Raw genomic sequence first — 15,580 nt, 5'->3', positions numbered from 1 at the left:
ATAAACATTTTGAGACCAGTTAGAACTTTTTGCAATGTGAATTGCACATTTGGCACCATATAGTTCACAAGGCATTTTTTAGGACCTATATAACTAAAGTATTTCGCAAATTTTTTAGTTAAGTTCTTTTAACGATAACAGACAAACCTTTTATTGGTTAACTGTTATACTTTTATTATTTACTTATTAGACTCTAATAAACATTTTGAGACCAGTTAGAACTTTTTGCAATGTGAATTGCACATTTGGCACCATATTGTTCACAAGGTATTTTTTAGGACCTATATAACTAATGTACAGTGCAAATTTTTTAGTTAAGTTCTTTTAACGATAACAGACAAACCTTTCATTGGTTAACTGTTATACTTTTATTATTTACTTATTAGACTGTAATAAACATTTTGAGACCAGTTAGAACTTTTTGCAATGTGAATTGCACATTTGGCACCATATTGTTCACAAGGTACTTTTTAGGACCTATATAACTAATGTATAGTGCAAATTTTTTAGTTAAGTTCTTTTAACGATAACAGACAAACCTTTCATTGGTTAACTGTTATACTTTTATTATTTACTTATTAGACTCTAATAAACATTTTGAGACCCGTTAGAACTTTTCGCAATGTGAATTGCACATTTGGCACCATATAGTTCACAAGGCACTTTTTAGGACCTATATAACTAATGTATAGTGCAAATTTTTTAGTTAAGTTCTTTTAACGATAACAGACAAACCTTTCATTGGTTAACTGTTATACTTTTATTATTTACTTATTAGACTCTAATAAACATTTTGAGACCAGTTAGAACTTTTTGCAATGTAAATTGCACATTTGGCACCATATTGTTCACAAGGCACTTTTTAGGACCTATATAACTAATGTATAGTTCAAATTTTTTAGTTAAGTTCTTTTAACGATAACAGACAAACCTTTCATTGGTTAACTGTTATACTTTTATTATTTACTTATTAGGCTCTATTAAACATTTTGAGACCCGTTAGAACTTTTTGCAATGTGAATTGCACATTTGGCACCGTATAGTTCACAAGGTACTTTTTAGGACCTATATAACTAATGTATAGTGCAAATTTTTTAGTTAAGTTCTTTTAACGATAACAGACAAACCTTTCATTGGTTAACTGTTATACTTTTATTATTTACTTATTAGACTCTAATAAACATTTTGAGACCCGTTAGAACTTTTCGCAATGTGAATTGCACATTTGGCACCATATAGTTCACAAGGCACTTTTTAGGACCTATATAACTAATGTATAGTGCAAATTTTTTAGTTAAGTTCTTTTAACGATAACAGACAAACCTTTCATTGGTTAACTGTTATACTTTTATTATTTACTTATTAGACTCTAATAAACATTTTGAGACCAGTTAGAACTTTTTGCAATGTGAATTGCACATTTGGCAACGTATAGTTCACAAGGTACTTTTTAGAACCTATATAACTAATGTATAGTGCAAATTTTTTAGTTAAGTTCTTTTAACGATAACAGACAAACCTTTCATTGGTTAACTGTTATACTTTTATTATTTACTTATTAGACTCTAATAAACATTTTGAGACCCGTTAGAACTTTTCGCAATGTGAATTGCACATTTGGCACCATATAGTTCACAAGGCATTTTTTAGGACCTATATAACTAATGTATAGTGCAAATTTTTTAGTTAAGTTCTTTTAACGATAACAGACAAACCTTTCATTGGTTAACTGTTATACTTTTATTATTTACTTATTAGGCTCTAATAAACATTTTGAGACCAGTTAGAACTTTTTGCAATTTGAATTGCACATTTGGCACCATATTGTTCACAAGGCACTTTTTAGGACCTATATAACTAATGTATAGTTCAAATTTTTTAGTTAAGTTCTTTTAACGATAACAGACAAACCTTTCATTGGTTAACTGTTATACTTTTATTATTTACTTATTAGGCTCTATTAAACATTTTGAGACCCGTTAGAACTTTTTGCAATGTGAATTGCACATTTGGCACCGTATAGTTCACAAGGTACTTTTTAGGACCTATATAACTAATGTATAGTGCAAATTTTTTAGTTAAGTTCTTTTAACGATAACAGACAAACCTTTCATTGGTTAACTGTTATACTTTTATTATTTACTTATTAGACTCTAATAAACATTTTGAGACCCGTTAGAACTTTTCGCAATGTGAATTGCACATTTGGCACCATATAGTTCACAAGGCACTTTTTAGGACCTATATAACTAATGTATAGTGCAAATTTTTTAGTTAAGTTCTTTTAACGATAACAGACAAACCTTTCATTGGTTAACTGTTATACTTTTATTATTTACTTATTAGACTCTAATAAACATTTTGAGACCAGTTAGAACTTTTTGCAATGTGAATTGCACATTTGGCACCGTATAGTTCACAAGGTACTTTTTAGAACCTATATAACTAATGTATAGTGCAAATTTTTTAGTTAAGTTCTTTTAACGATAACAGACAAACCTTTCATTGGTTAACTGTTATACTTTTATTATTTACTTATTAGACTCTAATAAACATTTTGAGACCAGTTAGAACTTTTCGCAATGTGAATTGCACATTTGGCACCATATAGTTCACAAGGCATTTTTTAGGACCTATATAACTAATGTATAGTGCAAATTTTTTAGTTAAGTTCTTTTAACGATAACAGACAAACCTTTCATTGGTTAACTGTTATACTTTTATTATTTACTTATTAGGCTCTAATAAACATTTTGAGACCAGTTAGAACTTTTTGCAATTTGAATTGCACATTTGGCACCATATTGTTCACAAGGTACTTTTTAGGACCTATATAACTAATGTATAGTGCAAATTTTTTAGTTAAGTTCTTTTAACGATAACAGACAAACCTTTTATTGGTTAACTGTTATACTTTTATTATTTACTTATTAGACTCTAATAAACATTTTGAGACCAGTTAGAACTTTATGCAATGTGAATTGCACATTTGGCACCATATTGTTCACAAGGTATTTTTTAGGACCTATATAACTAATGTATAGTGCAAATTTTTTAGTTAAGTTCTTTTAACGATAACAGACAAACCTTTCATTGGTTAACTGTTATACTTTTATTATTTACTTATTAGACTCTAATAAACATTTTGAGACCAGTTAGAACTTTTTGCAATGTGAATTGCACATTTGGCACCATATAGTTCACAAGGCACTTTTTAGGACCTATATAACTAAAGTATAGCGCAAATTTTTTAGTTAAGTTCTTTTAACGATAACAGACAAACCTTTCATTGGTTAACTGTTATACTTTTATTATTTACTTATTAGACTCTAATAAACATTTTGAGACCAGTTAGAACTTTTTGCAATGTGAATTGCACATTTGGCACCATATTGTTCACAAGGTATTTTTTAGGACCTATATAACTAATGTATAGTGCAAATTTTTTAGTTAAGTTCTTTTAACGATAACAGACAAACCTTTCATTGGTTAACTGTTATACTTTTATTATTTACTTATTAGACTGTAATAAACATTTTGAGACCAGTTAGAACTTTTTGCAATGTGAATTGCACATTTGGCACCATATTGTTCACAAGGCACTTTTTAGGACCTATATAACTAATGTATAGTTCAAATTTTTTAGTTAAGTTCTTTTAACGATAACAGACAAACCTTTCATTGGTTAACTGTTATACTTTTATTATTTACTTATTAGGCTCTAATAAACATTTTGAGACCCGTTAGAACTTTTCGCAATGTGAATTGCACATTTGGCACCATATAGTTCACAAGGCACTTTTTAGGACCTATATAACTAATGTATAGTGCAAATTTTTTAGTTAAGTTCTTTTAACGATAACAGACAAACCTTTCATTGGTTAACTGTTATACTTTTATTATTTACTTATTAGACTCTAATAAACATTTTGAGACCAGTTAGAACTTTTTGCAATGTGAATTGCACATTTGGCACCATATTGTTCACAAGGTATTTTTTAGGACCTATATAACTAATGTATAGTGCAAATTTTTTAGTTAAGTTCTTTTAACGATAACAGACAAACCTTTCATTGGTTAACTGTTATACTTTTATTATTTACTTATTAGACTCTAATAAACATTTTGAGACCAGTTAGAACTTTTTGCAATGTGAATTGCACATTTGGCACCATATTGTTCACAAGGCACTTTTTAGGACCTATATAACTAATGTATAGTGCAAATTTTTTAGTTAAGTTCTTTTAACGATAACAGACAAACCTTTCATTGGTTAACTGTTATACTTTTATTATTTACTTATTAGGCTCTAATAAACATTTTGAGACCCGTTAGAACTTTTTGCAATGTGAATTGCACATTTGGCACCATATAGTTCACAAGGTACTTTTTAGGACCTATATAACTAATGTATAGTGCAAATGTTTTAGTTAAGTTCTTTTAACGATAACAGACAAACCTTTCATTGGTTAACTGTTATACTTTTATTATTTACTTATTAGACTCTAATAAACATTTTGAGACCCGTTAGAACTTTTTGCAATGTGAATTGCACATTTGGCACCATATAGTTCACAAGGTACTTTTTGGGACCTATATAACTAATGTATAGTGCAAATTTTTTAGTTAAGTTCTTTTAACGATAACAGACAAACCTTTCATTGGTTAACTGTTATACTTTTATTATTTACTTATTAGACTCTAATAAACATTTTGAGACCAGTTAGAACTTTTTGCAATGTGAATTGCACATTTGGCACCATATTGTTCACAAGGCACTTTTTAGGACCTATATAACTAATGTATAGTGCAAATTTTTTAGTTAAGTTCTTTTAACGATAACAGACAAACCTTTCATTGGTTAACTGTTATACTTTTATTATTTACTTATTAGGCTCTAATAAACATTTTGAGACCCGTTAGAACTTTTTGGAATGTGAATTGCACATTTGGCACAGTATAGTTCATAAAGGTACTTTTTAGGACCTATATAACTAATGTATAGTGCAAATTTTTTAGTTAAGTTCTTTTAACGATAACAGACAAACCTTTCATTGGTTAACTGTTATACTTTTATTATTTACTTATTAGACTCTAATAAACATTTTGAGACCAGTTAGAACTTTTTGCAATGTGAATTGCACATTTGGCACCGTATAGTTCACAAGGTACTTTTTAGAACCTATATAACTAATGTATAGTGCAAATTTTTTAGTTAAGTTCTTTTAACGATAACAGACAAACCTTTCATTGGTTAACTGTTATACTTTTATTATTTACTTATTAGACTCTAATAAACATTTTGAGACCCGTTAGAACTTTTCGCAATGTGAATTGCACATTTGGCACCATATAGTTCACAAGGCATTTTTTAGGACCTATATAACTAATGTATAGTGCAAATTTTTTAGTTAAGTTCTTTTAACGATAACAGACAAACCTTTCATTGGTTAACTGTTATACTTTTATTATTTACTTATTAGGCTCTAATAAACATTTTGAGACCAGTTAGAACTTTTTGCAATTTGAATTGCACATTTGGCACCATATTGTTCACAAGGTACTTTTTAGGACCTATATAACTAATGTATAGTGCAAATTTTTTAGTTAAGTTCTTTTAACGATAACAGACAAACCTTTCATTGGTTAACTGTTATACTTTTATTATTTACTTATTAGACTCTAATAAACATTTTGAGACCAGTTAGAACTTTTTGCAATGTAAATTGCACATTTGGCACCATATTGTTCACAAGGCACTTTTTAGGACCTATATAACTAATGTATAGTTCAAATTTTTTAGTTAAGTTCTTTTAACGATAACAGACAAACCTTTCATTGGTTAACTGTTATACTTTTATTATTTACTTATTAGGCTCTATTAAACATTTTGAGACCCGTTAGAACTTTTTGCAATGTGAATTGCACATTTGGCACCGTATAGTTCACAAGGTACTTTTTAGGACCTATATAACTAATGTATAGTGCAAATTTTTTAGTTAAGTTCTTTTAACGATAACAGACAAACCTTTCATTGGTTAACTGTTATACTTTTATTATTTACTTATTAGACTCTAATAAACATTTTGAGACCCGTTAGAACTTTTCGCAATGTGAATTGCACATTTGGCACCATATAGTTCACAAGGCACTTTTTAGGACCTATATAACTAATGTATAGTGCAAATTTTTTAGTTAAGTTCTTTTAACGATAACAGACAAACCTTTCATTGGTTAACTGTTATACTTTTATTATTTACTTATTAGACTCTAATAAACATTTTGAGACCAGTTAGAACTTTTTGCAATGTGAATTGCACATTTGGCACCGTATAGTTCACAAGGTACTTTTTAGAACCTATATAACTAATGTATAGTGCAAATTTTTTAGTTAAGTTCTTTTAACGATAACAGACAAACCTTTCATTGGTTAACTGTTATACTTTTATTATTTACTTATTAGACTCTAATAAACATTTTGAGACCCGTTAGAACTTTTCGCAATGTGAATTGCACATTTGGCACCATATAGTTCACAAGGCATTTTTTAGGACCTATATAACTAATGTATAGTGCAAATTTTTTAGTTAAGTTCTTTTAACGATAACAGACAAACCTTTCATTGGTTAACTGTTATACTTTTATTATTTACTTATTAGGCTCTAATAAACATTTTGAGACCAGTTAGAACTTTTTGCAATTTGAATTGCACATTTGGCACCATATTGTTCACAAGGTACTTTTTAGGACCTATATAACTAATGTATAGTGCAAATTTTTTAGTTAAGTTCTTTTAACGATAACAGACAAACCTTTCATTGGTTAACTGTTATACTTTTATTATTTACTTATTAGACTCTAATAAACATTTTGAGACCAGTTAGAACTTTATGCAATGTGAATTGCACATTTGGCACCATATTGTTCACAAGGTATTTTTTAGGACCTATATAACTAATGTATAGTGCAAATTTTTTAGTTAAGTTCTTTTAACGATAACAGACAAACCTTTCATTGGTTAACTGTTATACTTTTATTATTTACTTATTAGACTCTAATAAACATTTTGAGACCAGTTAGAACTTTTTGCAATGTGAATTGCACATTTGGCACCATATAGTTCACAAGGCACTTTTTAGGACCTATATAACTAAAGTATAGCGCAAATTTTTTAGTTAAGTTCTTTTAACGATAACAGACAAACCTTTCATTGGTTAACTGTTATACTTTTATTATTTACTTATTAGACTCTAATAAACATTTTGAGACCAGTTAGAACTTTTTGCAATGTGAATTGCACATTTGGCACCATATTGTTCACAAGGTATTTTTTAGGACCTATATAACTAATGTATAGTGCAAATTTTTTAGTTAAGTTCTTTTAACGATAACAGACAAACCTTTCATTGGTTAACTGTTATACTTTTATTATTTACTTATTAGACTGTAATAAACATTTTGAGACCAGTTAGAACTTTTTGCAATGTGAATTGCACATTTGGCACCATATTGTTCACAAGGCACTTTTTAGGACCTATATAACTAATGTATAGTTCAAATTTTTTAGTTAAGTTCTTTTAACGATAACAGACAAACCTTTCATTGGTTAACTGTTATACTTTTATTATTTACTTATTAGGCTCTAATAAACATTTTGAGACCCGTTAGAACTTTTCGCAATGTGAATTGCACATTTGGCACCATATAGTTCACAAGGCACTTTTTAGGACCTATATAACTAATGTATAGTGCAAATTTTTTAGTTAAGTTCTTTTAACGATAACAGACAAACCTTTCATTGGTTAACTGTTATACTTTTATTATTTACTTATTAGACTCTAATAAACATTTTGAGACCAGTTAGAACTTTTTGCAATGTGAATTGCACATTTGGCACCATATTGTTCACAAGGTATTTTTTAGGACCTATATAACTAATGTATAGTGCAAATTTTTTAGTTAAGTTCTTTTAACGATAACAGACAAACCTTTCATTGGTTAACTGTTATACTTTTATTATTTACTTATTAGACTCTAATAAACATTTTGAGACCAGTTAGAACTTTTTGCAATGTGAATTGCACATTTGGCACCATATTGTTCACAAGGCACTTTTTAGGACCTATATAACTAATGTATAGTGCAAATTTTTTAGTTAAGTTCTTTTAACGATAACAGACAAACCTTTCATTGGTTAACTGTTATACTTTTATTATTTACTTATTAGGCTCTAATAAACATTTTGAGACCCGTTAGAACTTTTTGCAATGTGAATTGCACATTTGGCACCATATAGTTCACAAGGTACTTTTTAGGACCTATATAACTAATGTATAGTGCAAATGTTTTAGTTAAGTTCTTTTAACGATAACAGACAAACCTTTCATTGGTTAACTGTTATACTTTTATTATTTACTTATTAGACTCTAATAAACATTTTGAGACCCGTTAGAACTTTTTGCAATGTGAATTGCACATTTGGCACCATATAGTTCACAAGGTACTTTTTGGGACCTATATAACTAATGTATAGTGCAAATTTTTTAGTTAAGTTCTTTTAACGATAACAGACAAACCTTTCATTGGTTAACTGTTATACTTTTATTATTTACTTATTAGACTCTAATAAACATTTTGAGACCAGTTAGAACTTTTTGCAATGTGAATTGCACATTTGGCACCATATTGTTCACAAGGCACTTTTTAGGACCTATATAACTAATGTATAGTGCAAATTTTTTAGTTAAGTTCTTTTAACGATAACAGACAAACCTTTCATTGGTTAACTGTTATACTTTTATTATTTACTTATTAGGCTCTAATAAACATTTTGAGACCCGTTAGAACTTTTTGGAATGTGAATTGCACATTTGGCACAGTATAGTTCATAAAGGTACTTTTTAGGACCTATATAACTAATGTATAGTGCAAATTTTTTAGTTAAGTTCTTTTAACGATAACAGACAAACCTTTCATTGGTTAACTGTTATACTTTTATTATCTACTTATTAGACTCTAATAAACATTTTGAGACCAGTTAGAACTTTTTGCAATGTGAATTGCACATTTGGCACCATATAGTTCACAAGGCACTTTTTAGGACCTATATAACTAATGTATAGTGCAAATTTTTTAGTTAAGTTCTTTTAACGATAACAGACAAACCTTTCATTGGTTAACTGTTATACTTTTATTATTTACTTATTAGACTCTAATAAACATTTTGAGACCAGTTAGAACTTTTTGCAATGTGAATTGCACATTTGGCACCATATTGTTCACAAGGCACTTTTTAGGACCTATATAACTAATGTATAGTTCAAATTTTTTAGTTAAGTTCTTTTAACGATAACAGACAAACCTTTCATTGGTTAACTGTTATACTTTTATTATTTACTTATTAGGCTTTATTAAACATTTTGAGACCCGTTAGAACTTTTTGCAATGTGAATTGCACATTTGGCACCGTATAGTTCACAAGGTACTTTTTAGGACCTATATAACTAATGTATAGTGCAAATTTTTTAGTTAAGTTCTTTTAACGATAACAGACAAACCTTTCATTGGTTAACTGTTATACTTTTATTATTTACTTATTAGACTCTAATAAACATTTTGAGACCCGTTAGAACTTTTCGCAATGTGAATTGCACATTTGGCACCATATAGTTCACAAGGCACTTTTTAGGACCTATATAACTAATGTATAGTGCAAATTTTTTAGTTAAGTTCTTTTAACGATAACAGACAAACCTTTCATTGGTTAACTGTTATACTTTTATTATTTACTTATTAGACTCTAATAAACATTTTGAGACCAGTTAGAACTTTTTGCAATGTGAATTGCACATTTGGCACCATATTGTTCACAAGGCACTTTTTAGGACCTATATAACTAATGTATAGTGCAAATTTTTTAGTTAAGTTCTTTTAACGATAACAGACAAACCTTTCATTGGTTAACTGTTATACTTTTATTATTTACTTATTAGACTCTAATAAACATTTTGAGACCCGTTAGAACTTTTTGCAATGTGAATTGCACATTTGGCACCATATAGTTCACAAGGTACTTTTTGGGACCTATATAACTAATGTATAGTGCAAATTTTTTAGTTAAGTTCTTTTAACGATAACAGACAAACCTTTCATTGGTTAACTGTTATACTTTTATTATTTACTTATTAGACTCTAATAAACATTTTGAGACCCGTTAGAACTTTTCGCAATGTGAATTGCACATTTGGCACCATATAGTTCACAAGGCATTTTTTAGGACCTATATAACTAATGTATAGTGCAAATTTTTTAGTTAAGTTCTTTTAACGATAACAGACAAACCTTTCATTGGTTAACTGTTATACTTTTATTATTTACTTATTAGGCTCTAATAAACATTTTGAGACCCGTTAGAACTTTTTGCAATGTGAATTGCACATTTGGCACCATATAGTTCACAAGGCACTTTTTAGGACCTATATAACTAATGTATAGTGCAAATTTTTTAGTTAAGTTCTTTTAACGATAACAGACAAACCTTTCATTGGTTAACTGTTATACTTTTATTATTTACTTATTAGACTCTAATAAACATTTTGAGACCAGTTAGAACTTTTTGCAATGTGAATTGCACATTTGGCACCATATTGTTCACAAGGCACTTTTTAGGACCTATATAACTAATGTATAGTTCAAATTTTTTAGTTAAGTTCTTTTAACGATAACAGACAAACCTTTCATTGGTTAACTGTTATACTTTTATTATTTACTTATTAGGCTTTATTAAACATTTTGAGACCCGTTAGAACTTTTTGCAATGTGAATTGCACATTTGGCACCGTATAGTTCACAAGGTACTTTTTAGGACCTATATAACTAATGTATAGTGCAAATTTTTTAGTTAAGTTCTTTTAACGATAACAGACAAACCTTTCATTGGTTAACTGTTATAATTTTATTATTTACTTATTAGACTCTAATAAACATTTTGAGACCCGTTAGAACTTTTCGCAATGTGAATTGCACATTTGGCACCATATAGTTCACAAGGCACTTTTTAGGACCTATATAACTAATGTATAGTGCAAATTTTTTAGTTAAGTTCTTTTAACGATAACAGACAAACCTTTCATTGGTTAACTGTTATACTTTTATTATTTACTTATTAGACTCTAATAAACATTTTGAGACCAGTTAGAACTTTTTGCAATGTGAATTGCACATTTGGCACCATATTGTTCACAAGGCACTTTTTAGGACCTATATAACTAATGTATAGTGCAAATTTTTTAGTTAAGTTCTTTTAACGATAACAGACAAACCTTTCATTGGTTAACTGTTATACTTTTATTATTTACTTATTAGGCTCTAATAAACATTTTGAGACCCGTTAGAACTTTTTGCAATGTGAATTGCACATTTGGCACCGTATAGTTCACAAGGTACTTTTTAGAACCTATATAACTAATGTATAGTGCAAATTTTTTAGTTAAGTTCTTTTAACGATAACAGACAAACCTTTCATTGGTTAACTGTTATACTTTTATTATTTACTTATTAGACTCTAATAAACATTTTGAGACCCGTTAGAACTTTTCGCAATGTGAATTGCACATTTGGCACCATATAGTTCACAAGGCATTTTTTAGGACCTATATAACTAATGTATAGTGCAAATTTTTTAGTTAAGTTCTTTTAACGATAACAGACAAACCTTTCATTGGTTAACTGTTATACTTTTATTATTTACTTATTAGGCTCTAATAAACATTTTGAGACCAGTTAGAACTTTTTGCAATTTGAATTGCACATTTGGCACCATATAGTTCACAAGGTACTTTTTAGGACCTATATAACTAATGTATAGTGCAAATTTTTTAGTTAAGTTCTTTTAACGATAACAGACAAACCTTTTATTGGTTAACTGTTATACTTTTATTATTTACTTATTAGACTCTAATAAACATTTTGAGACCAGTTAGAACTTTATGCAATGTGAATTGCACATTTGGCACCATATTGTTCACAAGGTATTTTTTAGGACCTATATAACTAATGTATAGTGCAAATTTTTTAGTTAAGTTCTTTTAACGATAACAGACAAACCTTTCATTGGTTAACTGTTATACTTTTATTATTTACTTATTAGACTCTAATAAACATTTTGAGACCAGTTAGAACTTTTTGCAATGTGAATTGCACATTTGGCACCATATAGTTCACAAGGCACTTTTTAGGACCTATATAACTAAAGAATAGCGCAAATTTTTTAGTTAAGTTCTTTTAACGATAACAGACAAACCTTTCATTGGTTAACTGTTATACTTTTATTATTTACTTATTAGACTCTAATAAACATTTTGAGACCAGTTAGAACTTTTTGCAATGTGAATTGCACATTTGGCACCATATTGTTCACAAGGTATTTTTTAGGACCTATATAACTAATGTATAGTGCAAATTTTTTAGTTAAGTTCTTTTAACGATAACAGACAAACCTTTCATTGGTTAACTGTTATACTTTTATTATTTACTTATTAGACTGTAATAAACATTTTGAGACCAGTTAGAACTTTTTGCAATGTGAATTGCACATTTGGCACCATATTGTTCACAAGGTACTTTTTAGGACCTATATAACTAATGTATAGTTCAAATTTTTTAGTTAAGTTCTTTTAACGATAACAGACAAACCTTTCATTGGTTAACTGTTATACTTTTATTATTTACTTATTAGGCTCTAATAAACATTTTGAGACCCGTTAGAACTTTTCGCAATGTGAATTGCACATTTGGCACCATATTGTTCACAAGGCACTTTTTAGGACCTATATAACTAATGTATAGTGCAAATTTTTTAGTTAAGTTCTTTTAACGATAACAGACAAACCTTTTATTGGTTAACTGTTATACTTTTATTATTTACTTATTAGGCTCTAATAAACATTTTGAGACCCGTTAGAACTTTTTGCAATGTGAATTGCACATTTGGCACCATATAGTTCACAAGGTACTTTTTAGGACCTATATAACTAATGTATAGTGCAAATGTTTTAGTTAAGTTCTTTTAACGATAACAGACAAACCTTTCATTGGTTAACTGTTATACTTTTATTATTTACTTATTAGACTCTAATAAACATTTTGAGACCCGTTAGAACTTTTTGCAATGTGAATTGCACATTTGGCACCATATAGTTCACAAGGTACTTTTTGGGACCTATATAACTAATGTATAGTGCAAATTTTTTAGTTAAGTTCTTTTAACGATAACAGACAAACCTTTCATTGGTTAACTGTTATACTTTTATTATTTACTTATTAGACTCTAATAAACTATTTGAGACCAGTTAGAACTTTTTGCAATGTGAATTGCACATTTGGCACCATATTGTTCACAAGGCACTTTTTAGGACCTATATAACTAATGTATAGTGCAAATTTTTTAGTTAAGTTCTTTTAACGATAACAGACAAACCTTTCATTGGTTAACTGTTATACTTTTATTATTTACTTATTAGGCTCTAATAAACATTTTGAGACCCGTTAGAACTTTTTGGAATGTGAATTGCACATTTGGCACAGTATAGTTCATAAAGGTACTTTTTAGGACCTATATAACTAATGTATAGTGCAAATTTTTTAGTTAAGTTCTTTTAACGATAACAGACAAACCTTTCATTGGTTAACTGTTATACTTTTATTATCTACTTATTAGACTCTAATAAACATTTTGAGACCAGTTAAAACTTTTTGCAATTTGAATTGCACATTTGGCACCATATTGTTCACAAGGTATTTTTTAGGACCTACATAACTAATGTATAGTGCAAATTTTTTAGTTAAGTTCTTTTAACGATAACAGACAAACCTTTCATTGGTTAACTGTTATACTTTTATTATTTACTTATTAGACTCTAATAAACATTTTGAGACCAGTTAGAACTTTTTGCAATGTGAATTGCACATTTGGCACCATATTGTTCACAAGGCACTTTTTAGGACCTATATAACTAATGTATAGTGCAAATTTTTTAGTTAAGTTCTTTTAACGATAACAGACAAACCTTTCATTGGTTAACTGTTATACTTTTATTATTTACTTATTAGGCTCTAATAAACATTTTGAGACCCGTTAGAACTTTTTGCAATGTGAATTGCACATTTGGCACCGTATAGATCACAAGGTACTTTTTAGGACCTATATAACTAATGTATAGTGCAAATGTTTTAGTTAAGTTCTTTTAACGATAACAGACAAACCTTTCATTGGTTAACTTTTATACTTTTATTATTTACTTATTAGACTCTAATAAACATTTTGAGACCCGTTAGAACTTTTCGCAATGTGAATTGCACATTTGGCACCATATTGTTCACAAGGCACTTTTTAGGACCTATATAACTAATGTATAGTGCAAATTTTTTAGTTAAGTTCTTTTAACGATAACAGACAAACCTTTCATTGGTTAACTGTTATACTTTTATTATTTACTTATTAGGCTCTAATAAACATTTTGAGACCCGTTAGAACTTTTTGGAATGTGAATTGCACATTTGGCACAGTATAGTTCATAAAGGTACTTTTTAGGACCTATATAACTAATGTATAGTGCAAATTTTTTAGTTAAGTTCTTTTAACGATAACAGACAAACCTTTCATTGGTTAACTGTTATACTTTTATTATCTACTTATTAGACTCTAATAAACATTTTGAGACCAGTTAAAACTTTTTGCAATTTGAATTGCACATTTGGCACCATATTGTTCACAAGGTATTTTTTAGGACCTACATAACTAATGTATAGTGCAAATTTTTTAGTTAAGTTCTTTTAACGATAACAGACAAACCTTTCATTGGTTAACTGTTATACTTTTATTATTTACTTATTAGACTCTAATAAACATTTTGAGACCAGTTAGAACTTTTTGCAATGTGAATTGCACATTTGGCACCATATTGTTCACAAGGCACTTTTTAGGACCTATATAACTAATGTATAGTGCAAATTTTTTAGTTAAGTTCTTTTAACGATAACAGACAAACCTTTCATTGGTTAACTGTTATACTTTTATTATTTACTTATTAGGCTCTAATAAACATTTTGAGACCCGTTAGAACTTTTTGCAATGTGAATTGCACATTTGGCACCGTATAGATCACAAGGTACTTTTTAGGACCTATATAACTAATGTATAGTGCAAATGTTTTAGTTAAGTTCTTTTAACGATAACAGACAAACCTTTCATTGGTTAACTTTTATACTTTTATTATTTACTTATTAGACTCTAATAAACATTTTGAGACCCGTTAGAACTTTTCGCAATGTGAATTGCACATTTGGCACCATATAGTTCACAAGGCATTTTTTAGGACCTATATAACTAATGTATAGTGCAAATTTTTTAGTTAAGTTCTTTTAACGATAACAGACAAACCTTTCATTGGTTAACTGTTATACTTTTATTATTTACTTATTAGGCTCTAATAAACATTTTGAGACCAGTTAGAACTTTTTGCAATGTGAATTGCACATTTGGCACCATATAGTTCACAAGGTACTTTTTAGGACCTATATA

This window comes from Clavelina lepadiformis, chromosome 1 (assembly GCF_947623445.1).
Source record: "Clavelina lepadiformis chromosome 1, kaClaLepa1.1, whole genome shotgun sequence".
Lineage (NCBI taxonomy): Eukaryota > Metazoa > Chordata > Ascidiacea > Aplousobranchia > Clavelinidae > Clavelina > Clavelina lepadiformis.
The sequence above is the reverse complement of the archived record's forward strand: the minus strand, read 5'-3'. Positions refer to the sequence as shown.